This window comes from Peromyscus leucopus, chromosome 2 (assembly GCF_004664715.2).
Source record: "Peromyscus leucopus breed LL Stock chromosome 2, UCI_PerLeu_2.1, whole genome shotgun sequence".
Taxonomy (NCBI): Eukaryota; Metazoa; Chordata; class Mammalia; order Rodentia; family Cricetidae; genus Peromyscus; species Peromyscus leucopus.
The window spans coordinates 61,363,934-61,374,802 of NC_051064.1; the positions used below are offsets into that span (position 1 = coordinate 61,363,934).

At 45.1% G+C, this 10,869-nt stretch overlaps 1 long non-coding RNA gene across 1 annotated transcript; it reads left to right on the forward strand.

Annotated features, from left to right (window-relative positions):
* Positions 1–3,102: 3,102 nt before the first annotated feature.
* Positions 3,103–8,529, forward strand: LOC119087339. Its single transcript, XR_005090746.1, has 2 exons — positions 3,103–3,197; positions 8,406–8,529. It is a non-coding gene; the product is annotated as an uncharacterized LOC119087339 (long non-coding RNA).
* The last annotated feature ends 2,340 nt before the right edge of the window (positions 8,530–10,869 follow it).

Sequence of the window (10,869 nt, forward strand, 5' to 3'; positions counted from 1 at the left end):
CTGGTGGCCTGCTATCAGCCTGCATTCCGGCCCAGGAGGCAGGCAGCCTGTCTCCTCGAGTCTAACCCTCCGGAAGTCTGCTCTGCAGGTGGCCCCAGTGCTGAGTCACAGCAGAGGGAGGGAGGGAGGAGCATTGTCCTGCAATCTGAGGACCAGGCTTGTCAAAGTCCCAGCAGCACCTGCCAGCAGAGGCTAGCTGCCAGCCAGCCCCAGTGTACCACCAGAAAATGGCCACCTGCCCCCGCTGCTCTCTATTCCATTTATTACCACATACATTGGCATTGCCCAGGGGTCAACACAAGCTGCCACAGTTGAGGTACAACGAGAGTGAAGGAGAGGTGTTGAGAGGTATGGACTCTGCCTGGCTAGTTAGCTCTGACAGGACCGAACGGAACAGCCCTGCTGTTGGGGAGAAGCATCAGCTGGCTTCGGAGATGTTGATGTCCATGGATTTCTGGACGTCAGACAGCCACAGATATTATAAAGGAAATGTTATGTCCATGTGCACAGGAACATTTCTCTATAGTTTCAGTAAATTGATGGAAGAAAATAATAAACAACACCATATCCAAAGTCTCTGTGAAAAGGAGACAAATAATCTCAGTGTTTAGGGGAACTGCTTTAATAAACCTCCACACAGAAGAGCGACATCCTAGCAGTTTCCTTCTGGAAAAATGAGCTTCACAACAAGGGGAGAAGGAAATAATTAGAATCTAATTTTTTTTTAAGACAGGATCTTAATATGTAGCCCTAGATGGCCTAGACTTTGCTGTGTAGACCAGGCTGGGCTCAAACTCACAGAGATCTCCAGCCTCTGCTTCTCAAGTGCTGGGATTAAAGGCATGAACACCATGCCTGACTCTGACAACGTATTTTTTAAAGATTTACTTATTCTTATGTGTATGAGTGTTTTGCTTATATGTGTATGTACGCACCATGTGTGTGCCTGGCCCATGAAAGCCAGAAGAGTGTGCGGGATCCCCTGGAACTGAATTCACAGTCATGTGGGTGCTGCCTGTAAACCTGGATCCTCTATGTGAGCAGCAACGACTCCTAACTGCTGAGCCACTCTTCAGGTGCACCCCAAAAGCAATTCTCTAACAAGGAGACACTCTGTACATGTGCCCCCTTACTGACTGGTAGTTTCAATGTAACTGGCCCCATCATCCCCTAGGGAGTGGCACTATTAGGAGAAGGTGTGGCTTTGTTGGAGGAAGTGTGTCACTGTGGGAGTGGGTTTTGAGATTTCCTATGCTCAGGATACCGCCCAGTCGACTTCTGTTGCCTGCAGGATGTAGGAGTCTCAGCTGCTTCTCCAGCACCATGTCTGCCTGCACTCCATCGTGCTCCTTGTTGTGATGATAATGAACCTCTGAAACTGTAAGTGAGCTCTGTAGTTGGAAGTTTTTCTGTGTCCCACCTGGCCCTGCAGCCGCTCAGACTCAAGTAAACACACAGAGGCTTATATTATTTTCAAACTATGACCATAGCAGGCTTCTTGCTAGCTAGCTCTTATATCTTAAATTAACCCATTTCTATAAATCTATACCTTGCCACATGGCTTGCAGCTTACCAGTACTTTACATCTTGCCTCTCCTGAAGTCAGCTAGCAGTGTCTGCCCCAGTCTCCTTTCTTCTATCTCTCTTGGATTTTCCTGCCTGGCTCCATCCTGCCCTGCCAGAGGCCAATGTAGCTTTATTTATCAACCAATCAGAGCAACACATATTCACAGCATACGGAAAGACATCCCACAGCAGAGCTCCCTCAATTAAATGTTTTCTTTATAAGACTTGCTATGGTCATGGTGTCTTTTCACAGCAATAAAAACAAACCCTAAGACACTGACCCTCTCGAAGATGATGTTCTGAAGGGCTAAATGGCTTATCAGGTCACACAGCCTTGAGAGACCAGTCCCTGGGGGCTTCTAACCTTCAGTGCTTGCTCTGAGACCTGAGTTTTGCCTCTCGTCCCGGGCTGCTGCTGACCGTACCTGTTCCAGCTATGACACCAGCTATCTCTTCTTTTACATCAAGGGAAATAAAACGTGATCAGCTTCAGCCAATGCTGTGTTGCTTAGGGGTCCAGTGCACTCATGTCTGTGGAGATTGGAGCTATGGAGATGTGCATGAGAAATACTCAAGAGAAAGCTGCTACTTCAGCTTTCCTTGGGATTCTGAGAGAGAAGGGCCCCAGAGCCAGTGGCTTGGCCTGCTCACACTATTATTTCTGCTTCCTGACAACAGAACAGGTTCCCTGACTCCCAGGTCACAGAATTTGCTCTCTGTCGAATTGGCCTCTAGAGCATCAATCACGGTAGTGGTTTGAATAAGAACGGCTCCCACAGGCTCATAATTCTAGTACTTAGTCACCAGGGAGTGTAACTCAGAGCATTAGAAGGATTAGGAGGTGTGGCCTTGTTGGAGGAAATGTGTTACTCAGGGTACGCTTTGATCTTTCAAAAGCCCATGCCAAGCCTCAAGTCTCTTTCTGCCTACAGATCAGGATGCAGTTCTCAGCTACTGCTCTGGTGTCTGCCTGCATGCCCGCCATGCTTCCCACCATGCTTCCCGCCATGATGATAATAAACTCAACTTCTGACACTGTAAGCCAGTTCCCAAGTCAATGCTTTCTCTTATAATAATTGCCATGGTCGTGGTGTCTCTTCATAGTAAGAGAACACAGACTTAAGACATGCAGTACTCACCTGAGCAAGCCTACCAACAGAGGAAAACCTCTGTTCTTCTTTGCAGGATTCAAGGAACATCTGAACAGCCTCTGATGTATAAGAGTATCCCTAGTAGCGAAAAGGAAAAGACTAAATGGTATTGTATCCACACTGAGCCTACTCCATTTTATAAGTGTCTTTCATGTCCAAAATAGCATTTTAAAGTAGACAAGACATCTTCACAATCTTGAAGAATACTTACCTGTTAGTTAGACATTGTATCACTGTGACGGAATGCCTGACATGACTTGAAGAGAGGAATGATTTATTTGCTCAGCATTTCAGAGAGTTTAGACAATCCACGGTTGCTTAGCAACAGGGGCTTGGGTAGCATACTGTGGCATTGGGGCTATGTAGTGGAGGATGAAGGTGGGGGGATGTGGCTGAAAGGGGGGGGGGCAACATGAACAGGATAACACTGCCCAGAACATGTTCCTGGTGACCTGCGTCCTCTAACTAGGCCCCATCTGGGTAAGCCATTCATATCCAAACTGCCAAACCGTACCAGTTACTTTTCTCATCACTACACCTGACAAGAGCGGTTTATTCTGGCTCACAGTTTGATGGTGCAGTCCAACAGAGCAGGGAAGACATGGTGTCCGGAGTGTGAGGCAGCTGGCCCCGTCATAGCCAGTCAAGAAAGCAGAGAAAGATGGATGCTGACGCTCCACCTACTTTCTCCTTTCTATACAGTCTGGAACCCCAGCCCATAGAATAGTGCTATGTATTGTTAGCGTGGGTCTCTGTAGGGTGAAAAGGGCCAAGGCAAAAACACCCTGACCCTGACTTGACCCCAGGACCAGGGCTTGAAATCTCACCAATCCCTGAGTTTGCCCCTGAGTCAGGCTATAGAATTCCACCAACCACTGAGGTCCCTGAGTGTGAAAACTCACCAATCCCTGAGCACAGAATCCCACCAGTCCCTGAGCTCCCTGAGCCACCCTGGAAAGCTCTGCCTCCCAAGAAACCCTGCCAGGGTCCGGTCTTGGCTTGGGTTCAGGTCCTAAGTTGGGGAAGAGGCATCGGTGCAAGGAAAACTTCTGACCACCGGGCGGATTGCACTCAAGTGGCCCTGAATAGCTCAGGCCATCTTTATTTATACTTAAAGAGTTTTTCTTACCAGGGTTACATGAACAGCTTTATTATTGGTTTCTATTTTTGACTTTAAGAAATACATCATAATTTAAGGAATACATTGTGATCATTATGACCATTGTTCTCCTTTATGCTTCCCCAAATAGACTTTCCCACCCCCTTCATAACCTTATTCTAGACATAGAGTTCAGCACTTTGCAGTCTTAACTAAATATCAAGAACATTCTGCTCTTGAAGCATTTATGTCAGCTGGCAGCCACTTGAGGTTACAAAGTTAAAAGTAATAGACATGGGAACAATGCTTTAAGGACAATATTCAAACCCAGACAATTCTTTCTTGTCTGCAAGATATGCTTTTCTACAGTTCCCTTTTCTACAGGAGGGTCCTGTGATAAAGGCAGACCCTGATAAAGCGCTCTCTTCCCATCTCACTATACCAGGCTTCTTCCACCAATATAAGCTCCTATGTATGGTAAAAGATGGATCTATCCACCCATTTTGCATTGTATTTTTTCCTCTTGGAGCATACCAGATCCTACCAATGATTCCATTCTTGGTGTCCAGGGAACTTACTCTCAACAGCTGGCACTATATGTGTATTCCTGAGGCTTTCCCCCTATTCTATGTATGCATGCCTTAGTCTCCTTTCCAGAACTGTGAGATATGGTTAGTGTTCCAAGTGTTGTTTTCTCATATGTACCTAACTGTTTCTCTTGAGTCAGAAAAGTTCCCAGGATTGGGAGTTGTAGTTAGTAACTCCAGATAAGAGATTTGAGAATTATTAGCCCCCTGTTGAATCTTGGGGGAAATTATTCGAGAAAGAGCAAAATTTCCAGGGAAAATTACAGCTATTGCATGTGTGACTGATAAAATAAAACTAAAAACCACCCAAAGAATCACCAATATAATGAGAGAGAAAAGAGCCTGCAAGCTGCATGGAATTTGCAAATTCCTATGCTGTCCTGTCCTTGCCAAGTGAGAGTCTGTTTCCACAGGTGCCTTGCCACAAGGAAACTGGTTGGACAGGTAGTCATATGCTGATCCAAGATTTGGCTGTACAGCTCCCAACAAAACCCTGTATAAGCTCTGTACCCTGCTCAGTTTGCTGCTGTTTCTCACCCAAGGCAGCCACCTTCCTAGATGTTTCCTTGACTGAGGTTTGTTGTGCAGTGTGACATTTTTCCCTGAGGAGATCCCTGCTGTAACAGCTTTTACTGGAGCCAGAACTGGAGCAGAGCAGAAGTGTAACAAATTCCCCTAGCAGAGCAGAGTTGTTACAGTTACACTGGGGGGCGGGGCGGGGGGACCTGAGCAGGGCTGTAACACTTCTCTGGAGCAGAGCAGAGAGGAGCAGAGCTGTAACAACTTCCCTGGGGAAACCCTCCCCTGATGGAGCTGAGTTCTTACACTTGCACTGAGGAAACCTTTCCCTGGTGCAGGGCTGTAAACTGCTACGCTTATGGTGACTTCGTGGTGTTCCTTGGCTCTCGACTGCCAGAATACCTTTCCCTCTGAGCTGCAATGTTTAGTCTCCCCACCTCGATTAACCTACCTAGAAACTGCTCCACAGATACACCCAGAGGTTTGTCTTCAAGGTGATTCTAGGATGACAATCAATATTATCCATCACACAAACCCTGACTCTATGGAGTATGTCTATATGCCAAATTCAGTGCTAAGTAAATAGAATTCAGCAGTGAGCAAGTTATGTATGGTCCTCGTTTCTATGGTTTCATAGCCAGAGGACAAATGGCTAGCTGAAGGTCACAAATTTCGTATTGAAGAAGGGGACCCCATGCAGATGCATCATTCTTACATTTAAAACATTTTCTATCAAAACTGGAGGGTCATGGATGGGAAATGTAACCACACTTGGCAAATAACACCATTGGACACTAGAGTTGGGTGTTAGGGCCAGACTGGGGCCAATAATGCATGAAGTCCCTGACTCCCACAAGAATGATTGGATCCCCAGCCAGGCATTTCATTCTGGCAAAGGAACAAACCTCAAAAGCCCTGGCAGATTTCAGCAGCTCACTAGGAAGCAGCATGGCTTTTCTGGATGTCTAGGCCATGCAAGTGCTCCAGGAGCAACAGTACCCACATGGACACTCAGGCCCAGATATGTCCAACTCAGCACCAACACCCCACATTCCTGACCCCACAGCATTTTAACCTCTACATTTCTCTCTAGACCACAGAATCTCAGCAGAGAGAATATGATCTAAAGCCCCCTACCACCAGAGTTTAGCAGCCTAACAAAGAGCCCAGCAGTGGTTAACTTTTTCTTGCCTTGTTCTGAGGAACAGTGTGTATACTCCTACCCAGCCACATGGACACAGATACACAGGGGCAAGGAGCCACTGGGACTCAATGGCACATTGAGATTGCTGCATGGCTTGTACTGCACCAGACAGTGCAGGTACAAAAGCAGCTACACTGTGTTTTCTGTTCTCATCTGCAGTGTCATGTAAAATCAGTTGTACTGTAATCCACCAAGACAGGAACAATGGATTAGAGTATTAAGAAATAGAGGACAACTGCAGCTTGGGAGGAAGAGGGAGGAATGGGGAGATGTTTCCTGATGTGATGGTGTCTCCGTGTTTAAGCTGGACTTCAAGCATTAATCAGGCAGTCAAGGGAGGAAAACGCCCATTTTTGCTAATTCTGAAAGCAACATTTCTTCTTCCTCTTCCTCCTCCTATTCTTATTCTCCTCCTCCTTCTTTTTCTTCTTCCTTCTTCTCCTCCACCTCCCCTTTTAAAAGAGTCTCTTGTTCAAGGGCAAATGAGGAAGATTCACATTGGCTCTCTCAATTGGAGTTCCTCCCCCCACTCCAGGTAAGGAAGAAGATGCACCCAGAGGTTTATGCCTTCCTCTCCTGCAGAGTGGACCCATGGTCCAGGAACTTCTCTTTTCCTTTTGGAGTTTCTACAGCTCCCTGGCCAGGGTTAACTCTGAAGGTGGTACTCAAGATATTTAAGAGGTTAAAGGAAAGATATGTAAAAAGGACTTATTACTAATTCTGAAAACAAACTTCATCCACTGTTTCACTCTTTAGTATATAAGGTGGAGGTACTGAGGTAATCTAGCACAGTTTTCTTTAGATTATTAGGTTCCCATGAATCTTTACAGATGAGAAAGGCATCTTCAGTTACACTATGATAAAAACACTTGACTGAGCAGCAGAACCATATTTACTGTCATTGTGTCATGGTACTACATTGTGAGTTTGTTCAGATGGATGTCTCACAGCATTCGTTTCCTTGAGAGTCCAATGAACATTGGCTTGATTCTTTCAGATTAGCCAAAGGAAATTTGTTTTGTACCCCTTTGTTGCTGAAGATGTCATTTCTCTCTTCACGTAAAGATCTAGAATGTGAAAAAAAAGATCTACAATGTGTGTTTTACCTGAACATGTATATTTGCATGAAAGTTGCATACATCCGCATAGTCAGTTGGTTGCCTTTCTCGTTGCTATGACAAAATGCCTATCTAAAGCAATCTCAGGGGGGAGGCCCCATTGTGGTGGGGAAGGCATAGTGGCTGCATCTGGATTGGGGACCATATGTTCAAACACATGAAACTGCAGGGGACACCAGATCCAAACTGTAAAAGGTGGTAACTTTCTCACTTCTCACCATGTTTCCTCTTCCTAATTGCTTTCCTGTCACTATTCTGTCTACTCCCTTATGTTTTGTATTAGTAATCCCACAGAATCTCAGTTCCTAGGGTGTACTCAGCAAGTATTTAGGGATTGAAAATGTGTTGAGTTAGACTACGGTGAGCCGTAGGTTTACCCCTAGTACAAGGACACAGGCAATTTCAGGAAGGCTCAATCAAGCCTTGATAAGATCAGCACCGTAGACAGCTCCCGAGACCCTGGCTAGTCAGATTAATCAGGTCAAAGGAACCCTTTCAGCAAAGGTGGAAGGCAAGAGAATGCCTTCCCCCTGCTCCCTTTGACACGAAGTGTATGCCTTGTGATGACAACACTGTAAATTTGTCCCCAAGTAGCCTGTACCACTCTGTTATTGGTCCTAACACACCAGATGGCAGCAGATCAGAGGCTCCTTTGCTAAGTGTCACACAATGGAAGATATTGTGGATGTCAAGGGTGGATCAAGGATATTGGCTTTCTCTAGGTAAAGCTTAAAAACAGTAAATCCTCCAGGAAGAAGTTCTGGAAACAGTTTCCAATGTAATTGACACACTCTCCTCTGCCCTCACTCCCTGCCATGGTACCTCCCACACATCCCACCACAGCTTCTACAGCTTGCTGTGTGTTCTTCTTCTGTGTTACTGTAGGCCTCCTTCAGAGTGGGCCACCTGTCCCCCTTGAGTAAGATGTCACATTAGATGTTCAATAAATTCTGTTGAATAGATTCAGGGGAGCTACATGAATCAGCACTGGGGACAAGGTTCCCATAATCAAACCCTGTCCAGGAAGATCAGCAAGAAAAGCTTTATAATTCCCTTTTCTTGTATTCTTGAAGGGTATAGATAAACTGATGACTTAGCAAATGGGGGAAAATGATTACTGACTGCTGATGTTTTTTTCCCATGTTGCTTACTGGCTATTAGGACAACACTGAACGACACCACAGAAGCTACTGGACAGTGTAGTGAACTCAGGCTGTTGAATGGTTCAGTGTTTCCAAGACTAAAGATGAAAAATCATCCAGAATAATAAAGCAAAGGGTATAAAGCTGTGTGTGATGTCTCATGCCTATGATCGCAGCACTTGGGAAACAGAAACAGGAAGATTTCCATGAGTTCCATGCGAGACTGGGCCACCAAGTGCATTCTAGTCTACCCCAAAGTAGAGAGTAAGACCCCTGTCTCAAAAGCAAAAACCAAACAACCAGAAAAACTAAAAAAGTAATAAAAAATACAAAGGGCAGATGAGACTCTGAGCATCTTTGTGAGGCATAAGGCTAGCCCTGGGAGCTGGAGTGTGCTCTCTAAGGCATGCCAAACCCCTGTTCTAGAAAGAAACCATCTCCTGGCTGACAGGAGAGTTGTCCTTGTTTATACTACCTTTGACCCTTGTGGACCACTGAGTTTAGGTATGCCATCAGCATAAAGCTGAGTCCATTCCAAGGAAGCAGCAATCCTTTTTAAAATTATTTCCATTCCAAGGAAGCAGCAACCCTTTTTAAAATTATGATCTATTTTATGTGTGTTAGCATTTTACCTGCATGTATGTATGTGCACCACATGTATGCTTGGTACCCTGGAGGTCAGAAGAGGGGGTTGTATCCTTTGGAATTGGAGTTATGGGTGACTGTGAGCTACCAAGTGGGTACTAGAAATGGAATCCAGGTCCTCTGCAAGGACAATAAATATTTTTAACTGCTGATCAAGCTCTCTAGTCCTGGGAGCACCAATATTTAAGCCACAGATGGCAACCTAAAAGCCAACTGTGACCTAGTAGCCTGACTGAGATCCTCTTTTTCATTGACTCTCTGCATTTCCAGCAGGCTTTATATCAGTTTCCTTTCTGTTGCTAGAATAAAACAACAAAACCAATAACAAATCTATGGAAGAAAGCATTTATTTTTGGCTTACAGTTCCAGAGGGGGAGTTTAAAACGGGGGGAGGGGCATGACTACAGGCAGCCAGAGCATGAGGCTGAGAGATTACATCTTCAACCATAAGCAGTGATAAGAGAGAGCAAACTGGGAGTGGGGTGAGACTATAAACTCTCAGGTCCACTCCCAGTGACAATGCTTCCTTTAGCAAAGCCATACCTCCTAAAGGTTTCATAGCATCTCCAAACAGGCCCACGAGTTGGGGACCAAGCACTCAAATACCTGAGCCAACGGGGGATATTTCTCATTTGAATAACCCCTGCTCTGATTACAGAAATCCTTTTCTGGGAAGTTCATGCCTTAAAATCTCAGCTGTTGTTGTAAGGATTCGGATTTAGTCTCCCATGCTCACTGCAGATCGGGAGTGTAGTAGAATATTATTTTAAGGTGTGTTACTTTGTTTATGTTGCATTTGTTTAACTCTGTGAAGCTGTGTTACTGTGCCTAAAACACCTGATGGTTTAATAAAGAACTAGCCAATAGCAAGGCAAGAGAAAGGATAGGTGGGGCTGGCAGGCAGAGAGAATAAATAGGGAGAGGAATCTTGGAGGAGAGAAAGAGATTTAGGAACCAGAGAAGGAGGAGGACATCAGGGGTCAGCCCCACAGCCACACAGCAAGCCATGGAGAAAAAGTAAGATTTACAGAAGTAAGAGAATGGGAAAAGACCAGAGGCAAAAGGTAGATGGGAAAATAATTTAAGGAAAGCTGGCTAGAAACTAAGTCAAGCTAAGGCTGGGTATTCATAATTAAGAATAAGCCTCCTTGAGTGATTTACTTGGAAGCTGGATGGTATCCCCCCGCCCCAAAGGTAAAAACCTCCAACAACAAGGGAGAATAAGATTGGGTGCAGATTAGGAAAAGAAAAGGCCAATTAAACAATTGAGCAGGATTAGACTTGTTTTGCAAAAACATTTAAGATTCATAATAATCACAAATTATCAGCTCTGCTTCCTAAAACCAAAACGATATTGTGGATTGAGAGAAAATGGCCCCCAAAGGGAGCGGCACTATTGGGAGGTGTGGCCTTGTTGGAGGAAGCATGTCACTATGGGGGTGGGCTTTGAGGTCTCCTATATGTTCAAGTCACGGCCAGTGGGACAGTACTTTCTTTTCTCTTTCTTTCTTTCTTTTTTCTTTTTTTTTTTTTTTCCCATTTTTCAAGACAGAATTTCTCTATGTAGTTTTGGTTCCTGTCCTGAATCTCACTCTGTAGACCAGGCTGGCCAAGAACTCACAGAGATTCTCCTGGTTCTGCCTCCAGAGAGCTGGGATTAAAGGCCCAGAGAGACAGTACTTTCTATTGTCTGCTCAAGATGTGGAACACACAGTACCATGTCTGCCTGCATGCTGCCATGTCCCACCATGATGATAATGAACTAAACCTCTGAGTTGTAAGTCAGCCCCAATTAAATGTTTTCCCGTATGAGAGTTGCTGTGGTCATGATGTCTCTT